This window comes from Marmota monax, unplaced genomic scaffold, assembly GCF_021218885.2.
Source record: "Marmota monax isolate L192 unplaced genomic scaffold, Marmota_monax_Labrador192_F-V1.1 WCK01_AAM20220418_F8-fsc00028, whole genome shotgun sequence".
Taxonomy (NCBI): Eukaryota; Metazoa; Chordata; class Mammalia; order Rodentia; family Sciuridae; genus Marmota; species Marmota monax.
This window is the reverse complement of record NW_026694779.1, coordinates 14,976,631-14,991,055: the sequence shown is the minus strand read 5'-3', so window position 1 is coordinate 14,991,055 and position 14,425 is coordinate 14,976,631. Positions and strand designations below refer to the sequence as shown.

The following is a 14,425-nucleotide window of genomic DNA, read 5'->3' as shown; positions in this document are numbered from 1 at the left end:
ACAGCCTGCAAAATCCCACGAAAAGTGCTCACTGCCCCTAGCCGAGGGACACTCTAAAACCAGAGACCAGGTAGCAGCCGTGACCATTTTAACCTGAGTACTTTTTTTTAATCTACCCTCTCAAAAAGTGAATTTGAGAGAATTAAATGTGGCTTTAATTCATCAAGTGACATTAGCCTCTCTGAAAACTTCTAATTCTGAAATCAGGTTCTCGTTTGATTTTCAAGTGAACAGGGCAGCCTAGCACCCACCTTCCAGGCACTGCTGCCCCCCACCCATGGCTTGGCAATGCCTGTTGCTAGGGTGCCTGACTCTTAATTTCTGAAAGAAGGTGATTAGGGAGCAGCGAGATGGGCATCTACTGGATGACAGGACGTCAGCACGGACATGGACATGTGCCACTCTGGCCTGCAGTGAGCTGGAGTTGTGCACCGCGTGACATGCATGTTCCTTCCCAACTGGAAACCCACCATGTCTACGGGCAAAGGGAGTCAAGTTCAGCCTCCACCCACTGGAACACTGGATCATGTTTGGGGGAAGGAATATGAATCTGTGGACCATTTTTTTTTAAGGTTCTACGATTTCACACAAAAAAAATAAAAAACCCAAAAACATGCTGCATACATAATTACACAAATCAACACATGCACCTTCGACAAATAAAGATCGGGAAACAACCTGGAAGGCGACAGGAACTGTTCTGTGAATTCCACTCGTCGCATTTGCATTTACCTTTTTTGGCGTCTGTAAAGCAATCTTCAGTTACAGTCACCTCAAAAGGTCACTTGTCACCCTGAAAACAAGAGAACATCAAGATCTGAATGTCGGGGAAGTGGTCACCAGCGGAGCACAGGACACACGCGCGAGAGGCAAGCAACTTGGAAGGGGATCAGCGGCGAGGCGCGGGATTCCGAGTCTACCTGGACCGCGGGCCTCAAGCGCTTCCAGACCACCGCGTCTGTGTGGGTGGGAAAAGCCCAGGCGAGACACTTCAGATTTGCCTGTGAACTTTTCCTCCTCTTGTCATCTATCAGTTTATTTTTGTGTGGAATAATACGTGACTCATAGGTCCTTGTTTTTGGAAACCAGGCCGCTCTTGAACAGGGCTCTGTTTGGTTAACATCACAACATCTCTAATTTCATTAAAGGAGAGACTTGTTTTTTGTTTTTTATTTCATTCCCCTCTTCAGGCAAGAACTCATTCTTGTTCACTTGACCACTTTGGACCTTTCAAGATGAATAAGAGCCCCACGGTCCTCGGCGTGGGGAGGGCTGGGGGGAGTTCATGGTGGTGAAAGCTGTTCAGAGAATGTTCTGCACTGCATCTACCAGATCTCCCAGGCTAAATGAAAATGGTTCGTGGCACATGAAATATGCCACTTCCATCGGGCCTCCAAAAACACATATCCTACCCCGCCCCGCCCCGGCATCTGCCTGCTCCATCCACAGAACAGTGGGTAATCCTTTCAGCAGCAGACTCGGCCTCTTTCTGCCCGTGAAACTGGGACCAACACACACGGCACAAGGGGAAAGCAAAACATTTGTTTATTCATTCAGATCAAGTTACTAACAGGGTACAGGATTCACTCTGCCGCTGAGGACCAAATGCTCCTATGATTTTTAAGACAGAGAAATCAGTCCTTAATGTGATCAGCACGCTCATGTCCCTGCGCTCACTCTTCAGAACGGTACTTAGTGAAGTGGTTTCGGTTTCATTCGCATCTATCCCTCCCAGCCCTCTGCCGTCGGCCCCAGTGTGAAAGGCAGCATCGCTGAGAGGAGGAAAAAGCTTCTTTCACCGGGGCTGAAAATTTTTAAAGTGGCACTTTGGTGTGTGCCATCTTTGAGGAATTGATCTGAGGCCAATTTATGACATTTCCCCAGGCAAGTGTATGCAGATTCTTGCCATTAAGATCGGAAAAAAAGATGCAGGCTCTGGGTGAAATCATCATTCTCGTGTTTATTGTAAGAGGAAACTGCAGGTTTCACCATAGATGTTCACAATTTGGGTGGGGGAAAACCCTAGTTCAGGGACTTGAAATTACTCTTTTGCAACAACCTGTCCCAAGCCTTTTTTTTTTTTCTTTTGTTTTTACACAAAACAATTCAGATTGAAAATGAAATTTGTGCACTTTACTGCTGATCTACGTCCATAGGATGGGTGTCTCCAGGACAGGGAAGTGCTGTAGGGCAGGCTTTGGGACCTCAAGGTACGCCAGAGGCATGGCTGCGCCCCACCACCGGATCAGAGTCCCCCTCAAGAGGCAAGTGGCACTGTCCTCTCTAGGCACCAGGGTACCCGCCACTCATCACAACTGACTCCCGGGGAAAGCCAGTGGCTCTGGCAGGCAGCTCTGGGTTCCCAGCAAGCCAGCCCTGTCCCCGCGTTTTCCTTGAGGTGCTCTCCAATGCACACGCTGAACTCATCTGTAGGTTCATCTGTGGAGCTGTGCCTCTTCCTGCGTGTTTGGCAGCGGGACCTATCGCATTGGGATTTTGCAATGCAGATGAGATTTGCTATCGTAGAGGGCCTGGCAAACAACTGGACCTCATTAAAATTTAATTTTTGTTTTAAATTGCTGAAAATGCTTCCTTGGAATAAAGTTATCTCTGTGCAGCGTGCGAACGTTTCCAGGTGATGCCAGGCCTGTTCCTTCCACCCACCCACCTGCCCAGGCACAGGAGCTGGCGAGCACAGACAGAAAACCAAAGCAGGCTCACCTCAGGTTTTATAAGTGTAATGTTATCCTCAGAGAGTCAAAACAAACAGGAGAGGAATAACAAGAAAATTATACAACTGGCCCTCTGACGTGTATGCATGAAAGCAACACAAAACTGGCCACGTTTAATTTTCACCTCTACATAAGAAATTGGCAGTGAGGTATAAACTATACTCCATCAATGTTAATGCATAAGCATATTCGGCCATCCATTAGTGTATTTCTGTTGCATTTTTAGAGAAAGTATCCATTAGCAAAGGAATCTAAAAAATATTTTTCTAGCTTTGCTGGGATTAATAGTTCAACAGCTGTTTGCCATCATGCTAAATTAAATGAAATATGTCAATATATCTAGACAAGAAAATTAGGGGGAAGTACTGAGGTCTGAGTTGGCATCCTTACAAGCTCAGAGGAATAGGAAATCAACAACTAGAAGAAAAATCTGCATTTGGGGCTTTTTTTTTTTTTCCAAAGCATATAAACTTCCGTTTCTAAAACTGTATTTGCCATTTTTCAGTCACTTTGATCAAATAAATCAACTATTTACCTGTATGTTTCCTGGCAGTACCAGTACCAGGACTAAAATTAAAACGACCATGTAAACCTTTAAGTTTAAAAAAAAAAAAAAAAAAGATTAAAAGAAATAGATTCCCCTCCAGCCCACTTGCCTTTTAAAAAAATGCTATCACCATACAAATTGCATATTTTTTCTATTTTCCAGTTTCCTGCTAGCTTGAGGTATACAAGTGAGCAGGATATGGTAAACAGAAATTGCTGATTTTCCTCTATGTCACTCTCTGTAACCGTGGAGATGCTGTAGAGGCCTAGACCTGCTCCAGGGTCTCAGCACTATGAATTGCAATAGCACCGTTTATCTGAGGGTACCTGGTGACCACATGGTGGCTGCCACCTGGGGTCAGAACCGTAACACTGCCCCAAGCACAATCCTCTACATCAAGAGGCCTCCCCTGCAGCGCCCTTACTACTCTAAGGTGTCTGTGTCAGCCTCCGGGGAGGGCACATGTGCCCTCCCCGGATCAGCACCATTCAGCATAGGCCCTGCCTGGAACCCGGTCTCAGGTCTGAGCAGAGGTAGCTCGCCCCCTGAGCACTAGCAGCCAGAGTATTTCTCCCATCAGGATCACTTGAAATAAATGGTATGCATCTATGTCACATCCCAGAGTCGGGCAGGCCAGCTCTGGAGGGGGGCCAATGGATTTCATCTCCAGCTTTGGCTAACCCTGGCCGAGAACCACAGTGAGTGGTCTCGGCAGGGGTGAGACCCTGGTCCTCAAAGCAGGCAGCGCAGGCAGTGTGGCAGGCCTCAGGTTCCCATCACCCCCAGGCCTCCAACTAGAGGGCGCAGACTTCACGTGCACAAATATGTCCCAATGGGCCCAGTTCCAAGAGACGGGTGTCTCTTCAGGGACGAGTCTTAACTCATCCTGGGCTTACTGTGCAATGATTTCTTAGAGAACAGCAGGATACGCCACACATATCTGACTAGTGGAAAAATTAAAGCACCTGGGTGACTTTATCTGCCACACCTGAGACGAGAAAATCCACTTAGATCTGGACTCTGGAGTGTTTTCCCCGAACACGAAACTTCAAATAGAGAGTCAGGCGTATGGGAAGAGGGAAGGAGAGAGAGGGGAGGAGGAGAGGAAAGAAATGGAAGAAACAGGGTAAGGAGGAGGGATGGACCAGGAAGTCAAGCAGCGACCAATGGCCTGCAGCCCAGGTCTCCCAGCCAGAGGCCTCGGACGCAACCAGCCACAGTACACAAGCCCCTCTATTTCCTTTTCTTGTCTCCATCAAAAAACATGCCTGGGGGTTCCACCATTTCCCCAGCTTCCTCCCACTCCAGCTGGGAATGGTTTGCTTCCTGTTCCTCGCCCTCTGGGACCTGTACCAACTCACAGGGCCTGACCTTGGGGTCCATTCCAGTAGACTGAGGCCTCGAACAGTAGACCCCAAGTAAGCCACGTGGTACAGGAGCCCAGCCAAGAGTACCTGGCACCACTCCAGCTGGCAGCCCCTCGGGAACACTGCGACGCCCCTTCCTCTCTGGGGAAAGGGCTCTGCTCTCGCCTGCACCCAGTTAGAACCCTGGCCGCGGTCATGGGAATACTGTACAGGTATCCTCTCACAGCCTTTAGGAGGTGAATCCCAAACAATATTTGCTGTTTTGCCTTTGAAGCCCTAACAAAGCCTTTGTTTTAGATTTACCTCCAGTGTGCAATAAGAGTTAATAATCAAATCCATCCCAACCCCCACAAATGTTAAACAGAAAGATAAAAGAAATGCAAATAGCTATTGTCATGGAAAGTTAAAGTACCTGTCTGTATTTTTAAGTGAAAACTATTATCTCTATCAATCAAAATTTAAGAATACAATAGCGCTAATCACAGAAGGCAACTCTGACGGAGTTACTTTTCCTCATAAAAAAAGAGTATTTTTCCCTCTTAAAAACCAAGGATAAAAGTCATATACTTACAATTAGATAGCGTATTTGTAATTTTATTATTAAAAACCTTCACCAGCCTCACTGTTAATATGCCTCTAAATCTCTAGACTGACTTGTGCCCAAGAAGACCCAAGTCCCCACATATTTTAATAAGATTGATGAAATTTTATTTAAATTCTCCCAGTTTCCAACCTGCGGGGGAACAGCACACTCTTCTGTTGAAAAGAGTTACTCCGGCGGAGCAGCAGTCGGCTTGGAAGCAGAACTGCAGACCCTGGACCCGGTTCCCACCCCTGGAACATCTTCGGGGGGATCCGGCCTCCCTGAGGGCTCTCGTCCTCTGCCTGGGCCTCTTCTTTTGGAAACAGTGAACGTCTGCCCTCTCCAGGGAGGGAGAAGAGCCAAGCACACCCCAGAATGATCCAGACGTACAGCTCAGGGAATTCTGAGTCTTTTTAAATTCACTTTTCTAAGCTTGCATGAGTCCTGAGTATGGTGGTTTCTAAAGACTGTACCAGAACACAAAATAGCAAGACCCCAGATAGTAAAACAAAGCTCCTGATTAACATTCCTCTAGCAATCAGTGAGGGCAGGATGCTGTTATCAGAGAGCCTGCCTGGATGGTGTCTCCTCAGCCATGGGGCCAAGAGCCTGTCACTTCCCCAGTAAGATCAGATTTCCTCCCCAGCACCATGGCCATCATCTCTGTGCTATTAATATCAGTGAAGAGGCGACTCGGTTTCCACAGAAGAAAACCCTTCCTCTTCCAGCAGGGACCTTCAGGGAGGACTGGCCGGCGTGGACAAGCCTCTCGCTGCCCTGTCTGCAGTGGGGTCTTGCACACTGTTAGAAGGCTCTCTGCAAACAATGGCAGCATTATCTGCAGGACAGTTTCAAAACAGGATTTGTTAGGACAAAGAATAATAAAGCCGATCGCACTCTTTCTCTTTCCTTCCTAATTTCCCCCAGTCCCCAGAAGCCTCCCTCAGCCAGCCCCAGATCGGCCACCTTCCCTCGGAGGCACCTGTACTTGTCTATTTCAACATGGGCAGCAACTGCCAACGGCCCGGGACCGGGACGGCTCTCGGGAGGCGCCCACAGGGGCAGCAGCAGAGTGGCCTCTGAACCTCTGTGAAATGAAAGGAAGGCAGCGGCCTGGCGCACACTTACCCGCGCATGGTGAGGAGGCAGAGCTGTGGGGCGGCAGGGCCGTGTGCATGCAAGGGAAGAAAGTTGAGACTTTGGAATGGAGGAACTCCAGGCTCTGGAAGCCCCAGCTCCAGGGGCTCCTGGGCTGGCAGCAGTGTGGGGAAGGACAGGAGATATGTGGCTAAACACAACAAAAGCCACTGCCTTACTCTAGATTAAATATGCAGGAAGAGGCCCCTTTGCATAAACACAAACACTCAGCAAATGAATAACCGGCTCAATCAGTCGCCCGCTGTGCCTTCTACCTGTCCTCTCTCTGGTGGGAGACTCTGCCTGTTTCAGGGGACACCAGAGAATGGGAGATGGCTAAATATTATGTTGCTGTCATAACAATTAAAATAAATAGCATTCATTAGTAATTAAGAATTCGCTCACAGTGGGGGGTGGGAATGAGGGACTCATGCTATCTTCATCCCAAGTACTCAGAGAAGTACTGACACTGTACCCACCGGTGGAACGGGGAATTTTCCCCAAAACACGACCCCAAAGACTGCCATTCGAATCTCCAACACTCAGGGCTTTAAAAAATCACACACTTTGGTCTCAATTTAAGGTCACAGATATACTTCTTGTTTCGAATCTTTGGGCGTCTGTACAAAGGTAGACTTGTCTATGTTTATAAAATGCACATACATAAAATGCACACAGACATGAATGTACACACACATGTGCATACATACCCACACAGGACATGCCCGCACATCTAATGAAAGAGAACATGCGCACGTGCACGTGTGCGCGCGCACACACACACACACACACACTCTCTCACACACACACTCACACTCACTCTTCAGCTCACAAATCATTTAAGAAAAATAATGTGAGTTTTCCCCAAAACACATCTCGAAAGCTTGCCTTTTGAGGGTCTCCAATCCATGACCACCCATTTAAAAACATCACCCATGTAGTAGAATGGATGCTTTTAACTGAGTGGCCTCAACCACTTATAATTTCAATTAAATAACATAATTACCATCAACAATTTTCTCCATTTCAGCAGAAAATATGCCATACCTCAGTGTAATTTATCCTTAGAACCCGGGAATTTAAGCAAGAGGAACAGCAAGAGCTGGGGATCCCAGTGCCTTTTCCCAAATTGTGGGACCCCGAATTCTCTGTGGTCCAGCTACATGCTAGTCTTCGTAACGTCATTGTTTTTTAAAAAATGTTACTGTATAAAATGATTTTGATTGAAGTATCGATAAGATTATGTCAGTCTGCATTTTCTAGGACACGCAGGACGAGGGGCACACCAGGAGGGCTGTATCACAGGACATCTATCTACCTTACTGCACAGAGGGCAGCTGGACTGCCGGGCCCAGTGAAATAAGGCAGCCATACTATGTCAGAGGCAAACCTCTCCACCAGCACAGTGCTGCCTGCTGATGATATCCTGCTGCCAGAGTAGAGGATGGGCACTGGAAAGTCTTCCAAAACAATTTTGCAAACCAACCACAAACAAACAAACAAATAAAAAAACAACCCTATGTCAAAACCAACAAGAAAAGTGCACTTCCACCCAGGGCGGTCACTGAAGAAAAGAGAAATAAAGGATGCCCAAAGCCCTAAAGAACCAAATGTGGGTCCTCTAAGAAGAACTCTGTGGAAGCCAAAGATACCACTCTGTCCCCTGCTCTGCCTTGAGGTGACCTTCCAAAGAAGGTGTTAGATGGCCCAATCCCACAAAGATAGAGATCTAACCTTGGTGCAAACAAGCCACGGAACAGAATTTAATCAGTATATCACCGTAAAAAAGCCTTTGTCCATCCCAACGGAGCCCCTAATGACTGTTTTGGCAGTTCTAGGGGTATTTATACTTCCCAGCCCATCCATATCTCAGGCTGGTATAGCTGCTAATGGAAGTGCTGTTAGTGGAATACAATATTAATGCTCCATCTCCTGCAAACCTGGGCCACTGGCCACAATTATAGGTGGTATCTAATTCCATAGGTAGCAGATACTGTGCTCTGAATTAATATTTTAATGACAGTGAAATAAAGACGGCAGGCCAGGTAAGGGGTCTGTGTGTCGAGGCTGGCCAGGCTCCCCGTGGAAGAGCGTGGACTACGGGAGCAGACAGCACCGACGCGGGGATCGGGACCCAAACTCGTGTGCAAGGCTTAGATGCTGAGTGACACGTACTGATGAACGGAGTCAGAGATGTCACCAGACACAAGCGCCACTCCTGTGTCAGCCTGAGAGCTAACGCAGGGGGAGGACCGGCCGGGCAGGGGGCGCCTTCGCCCTGAGACCTCCAGAAAATAAACAGGGTGTACAGTTTCAAAGACTTCAGACAGACATCTCATTGTTCAAGCCAATTATCAGCGGAAAATAATAACAACAGATGGATTCAGAGTCGCTGACTTTTCATATGCACTTCATCTCGGCAGAACAGATGATGAAACACGAGAGCTATCTCCGAAAGGCAAAACATCTTGCAGTAAAAGAACTCCACAGTCCAGATGGGGACCTTCCAAGGCTGCTGATTATCTTCCTATAATGTTGTAAGATAGACTTACGAAAACATTTCAGGAACTGATCAGATATGATACGTACAATGGCTTCATTATTGGAAAGAGACACCTCGGAGTTGGGCCTGACCCCAGCAGAGATTGCAATAAGGTTAGGACTGTTTCCTGTTTCTCAGCGGGGACTGTGGGTTCCAGCTAAAACTGCAAAATCTGTGGACCACAGGAGAATAAACCATCAAGCAGCCCACATTTGTGCTCTTCTCTCGTTTGAGCAGAGGAGAAAGAGAAAGTGGGACTGGAGAAGGACACTATTCCCCAGCGTTCTGTGGAGATGGGAGAGGGGGGAAAATAGCTCTGAAGCAATTCCTTATTAAAAGCACTCCACAATAAAAGATCATCCCTGACGTGCAGCTACAACATCTTAAATACCCCTTGCCACTGCTGATTGCAAAAGATAATTTGCTTTTAGTAGGAAATAAATATAAATTTCAGAGGTGGTGTGATAAACAGTTCTAATAAATGCCAATCAAACACTTCGGCAAAATCCATCACCACATACTAACCCACTCTCACTAACTTAATACCACCAAGTGAGGTTTACTGGTAAAACCCCGTGGTAAACCACAACCTGAGACCCCGCCATGAGACATGGAGAAAGTTAGATCTCTCATTCGAGAGGCCTCGTTCCTCCTGGAGTGACAACATATCCATTCTGTCTCCTTCTCTATCTCCATCAATTCTACATTCGTTAGTTCAAAAAATCTTTCCCTGTGCTAAGAAGGGAAAAAAAGAAAAGAAAAGAAAAGAAAAGCTGATCCTTCTACTATTTACTAACATACTTAACATTGAAAAAATATTTTTTACAAATGCACTGTTGACTTCACAAGTTTATAAGTATTTTTTAAAAAAGAAAGAAAGAAAGAAAAGGAAAGGAAAAAAAAAAAATCCCCCAGCAAGGCTTTTCTTTCAAAGTAGTCTGACAAAAGTAAATTCGTAGCAGAACACACAGGCACGAAGAAAATACTGCCAACGGCAAAATTCTGCAACTGCTTTAAGAAATAAACAAGAACACAAAGGATGTCTAATGCAGCCATCTGCCTCTCCTCACACGGTATCAATGCCTCAACTGCATCCCCGCCCGAGCAGCCCACTCCAACGACGCAAAACCAAATGGCTCCGTGCCCGTCTCCTGCACACGGACCGACACAACGCACTCAGGATGCAAGAGTTGATTTTTACACAGAAGCCGGCATCTTTCTGAATTCCCCCACTGCAATGATTTCATCAGCCCTGTTACTTATTCAGAGTGGGACTTCTCTGAAAACCACCAGGACTTCGCGGTGAGGATGTTCTCATGTGCACACCCTCGCTCAGTCTCCACAGAAGCACCCTTCAAAGCCCTCCCCCCACCCGCCACCTTGCAGGAGAGTTCTATCACCAGGAAGAACTTTCGACGTATATTTCAATTAGAACCTTTGCCCTTTTTTTGGGGGGGGGGGGTGGGCCACAAAATTGTAGGTTGTTTACTCACTAGTTGAAATAACTGCACTAATGTTTTTAATCACTGCTATTCAACCAGCTCTTCCCATGGTCACATCTGGCTCTCGGAGGTTCCACGTGGTCACTTTCCTTCTTCAACCCAGTCTTCACATTTATTAAGCAGCTACTGTGGACTCAGCTTGCCTGCCAGAACATTCCACTAGGAACTCCACGGTTTATTAAAAAAAAAAAAAAACTTCTGACACATTTTATTTATTTACATACTTCTTTCTGCAGTCAGAAACAATCCATGTCTGAAAGTTACAGCCCAGCTACAGGATCCAACTACTCCCAAAAACTGGGAAGGAAGGCTTTAAAAAAAAAAATTCTATGTTTTAAAAACTTAGTTATACATGATAGTAGAATGCACGATGATGCATCATACATGAATGCTGTATAATTTCTCATTCTTCTGGCTGTACAGGATAAAGAATCACACGGGTTGTATAGGCGTAGGTGCACATAGGGTCATAATGTCTGATTCACTCCACTACCCTTCCGCCCTCCCCTCTGCCTAACCTAAAGCACCTCTATTCTTCCCTGCCCTCCCCCCTGTTGTGAGTTAGCAGCCCTACAGCAGAGAAAACATTTGGCCTTTGGTTTTGGGGGATCTGCTGATTTGGCTTAGTATGATAATGTGCAGCCCAATCATTTACCAGCAAACGCCATCATTTCATTCTTTCTGAAGGCTGAGTAATGAAGACTTTTAATGGAAACTTCTATTTGGGTAAAATCCATACAGGGTCATAAATACTCTGCGACAAAGGGCAACAATTTCAACAACACAGAGAAGGGGCCCAGCTCTGCTCTCCTTGCTCTTGGGCAGGGCGCTCTTGAAGCAGCCCTTCTCAATCAGCCTGGAGTTGAGAGGGAGTGGGGGTTTGGAGGTGGGGCCACACCTGCCTTGTTTGGCCTGCTCCCTGGGGGCCCTTTCCCCCAGGCTTGTGCGCTCAGTGACTCCCTGAGCGGAGGAGGCCTGGCAGGGTTTTCAAGGGGCTAGTGCTCTGTTCCCTTCTGGGCCATGCTGCCCCCAGAGTCCCCTGGTCTGCACAGCAGTGGTCGTCTGTGGGACGCACACAGCAAATCCGGCCACTGGAGGAGGCACGTGGCTGGTTCAAGCCTGATCCAGGATCTGCCCGCCACCTGACAGACACGGTGGTGACTGCCTCCCAACCTAGGTCAGCACACCTGCAGCCACACAGTCAGCTCTTTCCATGGTCCTGTCTGACTCTTGGCGGTCCCAGGCTCCAGTGAGAGGGATTCTGTCACATCACCCTAGGTGGTATGCATCTCGATTTTGGAGAAAATGTCAGAGTGTCAGCTCCAGGAGGGCAGAGACCTCATCTGATGGGGGACTGTATTCCAGAGCTGAACAGCAGCATCTCACGGCAGGTGGTCAACAATCTAGGAGTGCAGGGACCCCGCCAGCAGGGTGCCACTGTGCCAAAATACTCCTGGGCCCTGCTCCAGCGCCCCGAGCCCCCTGCCAAACTTCTGAGGGGTAAGGGATGATGGGAAAACCCGTGAGCAGCTCCACAGCTCAATTTTACCAGGCGCATGTTGACGCAAGAGCAAAGCTGCGGACCTGGTCACCGTGGCTGGAAAGCCCTCCAACTATCCTCCCCCGAAAACACCCGGCTCCCACCACTACCTGCATCCCAGCTTCAAACTTTGAAGCTTGGCACCTATGTGCCCAGAGTGCCCTCCAGTGACCTGAAAAATGGCACTTATGACAAGGCAACTCTCCCTGCACCTTCCCAGCGCATCTCCTCATCTACGCTGTCCTCCTGATGTCCGCAGCACCCGCGGGTCTGGGCCCCCCACTACAGCATGCTCTCCACCCACGCCTGGGCTGTTCTGAAGCTCACCACTGGTTCCACTAGAAGTGCACTTGGAAAGGCTGAGATGATTGACAGGCAGGCAGGAGAGCCCTTGCTGGCTCCCTAGTGAGACAGGGCCTGAGACTTAGAGGACAAATCATCATCAATATTGGTAGAGGAAAGCACAGTAGTGTACACCTGTGACACCAGCAACTGGGGAGGCTGAGGCAGGAGCATCTCAAGTTTAAGGCCACCTCAGCAACTTTGAGACCCTGTCTCAAAAAAAATAAAAATTAAAATTAAAGGGCTGGGGATGTAGCTCATTGGTGAAGCCTTCCTGGGTTCAATCCCCAGTACCAAAGTAATAATGTAGTAGTAATAATGACACATAAAACTGTTCATCTATGGGACTGAAAAGCTCCCCTGAGTTTCCCAAGAACCTGATCCAGGAGAAGGCACACTCGCTGGAAACCTGGCATGGCTATCCACGGACCAAGCTGCTCTCCCAGTATGGAAGGGAATGTGCATTGAACAGTAACTGCTAACTGGGCATGGCGGCTCCAGTCTGTAATCCCAGCACTCAGGAGGCTGAAGTAGGAGGATCACAAGTTTAAAGCCAGCCTCAGCAATGTAGGGAGGCTCTAAGCAACTTAATGAAACTCGGTCTCTAAATAAAATATAAAAAGGGCTGGGATGTGGCTTAGTGGTTAATCACCCCTGGGTTTAATCCCTGGTACCAAAAACAAAAAAACAAATAACAACAACAAAAACCCAGTAACTGCTGGCACAGGCAGGGTCCTCAGGGAAACAGAACTCAACAGTGCCCAGGTGAAGCCCCTAATTCTGTCATGTAATGCAGCAGGGATAGGGTGGGACCCTTCTTTCCAGCTGGGTGTAAAGTTCTGCAAAGCACTGCGTCCACCTGAGAATTGAGGCATCGAGCTCCCCTTGGAAGGAGCTGAAGGTCTCGTGAAAGGTGGGCCAGAAAGACGCACCCTCAGAGGCCTCTGCTCTTTTGCTCCTGCATATTGGAACTCACCTTCAAAGCAAGAGAAAGCCTATGCACAATTCCACAACCACAACCAAAGTTTCAAGATAATCGAGAAGCAGCAGCACAACAGGCTACAGATGATTGACGTGTGTTCCCCAGCTGCAAGCAGGCTGTCAAGGGGAAGCCAGAAATGGAACAATGCGGCAAGGTTAGAGGAGAATAAAGGAAAAAGGGGTGGGGGGAAGAGTGTCTGCATTTCTTGATGCTGCCTTGGCTGACTTCCTGAAAACCAGGCATTACATAATAAGCCAGTCTGCACCAGCAGTGTAGACGAGTTCAGCGCCTGACAGCACAGGTTCAGGAGCCAAAGTTCAAGAGAAGGCTCTGCTGCTCAGCGGCCTGGGGAGCACTCCATCACTCCCTGGGCTCATCTATTAATGGGCTTATACTGCATGATGTGCTTCTGAGGAACAAAGGGACTTAGAATAGTGCCTGGCATGGAGAAGTGCTAGAAGAAAGGATACCAGCTTATTACAACCAGGGATAATTTAACTTTAGAAAATCTAAAACTTCCTACACCTTCTCTCTGCCCAGTGGCTAATAACATCTGGTTGTCTCCATGCCACAGGCCAGAACAAAACAACAACAACTACAAGCCAGAATGTTTAACTTCTGGTGAACATAGTACTCAAGGGAAACTCAAAGTGCTTATATTTCTCCAAATGTTAACTAGAAAATCACAGATTTCTGATTGGGTCTCACTACCCCAGGGCAGGTCAGTCATTAATTACTAAAGAGCAAAGATCCAAAGAGGTCAGCTGCCTGTCCCACCAGGACCAAAAAAAAAAAAAAAAAAAGTCTTTGGAGGAGATCTTCAAAGAAAGCAAAAGGAGAATCCCTCCTGGAACCCGGAGGTATTCAAACACATGTTCTAGTACTTTTCAAGTCTGTGCCTATAGATTCTGTTACTGATTTAGGATCTTAAACAGTTTGTTTACTTTTTAGATGCCTTGCAGCTCACCTTTAATAACATGTTTCTTTGACTTGGCTGAACTGTGCCGCAGAAGAATTACACGCAGGAGTAGGCCCGGGTAAAAGGTTCAGGGCACTAATCCACACCTGGTCCATGTAAAACAAAACAAAAAAAAACTACTCACATTTTCCACAAAGGAACAGCGTCTTCATGTGAACCAGGCTTCTTCTCC

General features: G+C 47.4%; 1 protein-coding gene across 8 annotated transcripts in view; it reads right to left on the bottom strand.

The window, feature by feature from the left end:
- Foxp1 (forkhead box P1) overlaps positions 1-14,425 on the bottom strand; it is a 528,005-nt gene that overhangs the window by 289,712 nt on the left and 223,868 nt on the right. For 6 of the 8 annotated variants that reach the window (XM_046425582.2, XM_046425581.2, XM_046425575.2 and 3 more), the window contains one exon: positions 733-793. The exons of 1 other annotated variant lie outside the window; for it this stretch is intronic. The gene's annotated coding sequence lies outside the window, so the exon portion shown is untranslated. Of the gene's footprint in view, positions 1-732; positions 794-6,357; positions 7,113-14,425 lie in introns of those variants that run through there. One more of the 8 variants, XM_046425579.2, reaches the window with a different exon arrangement.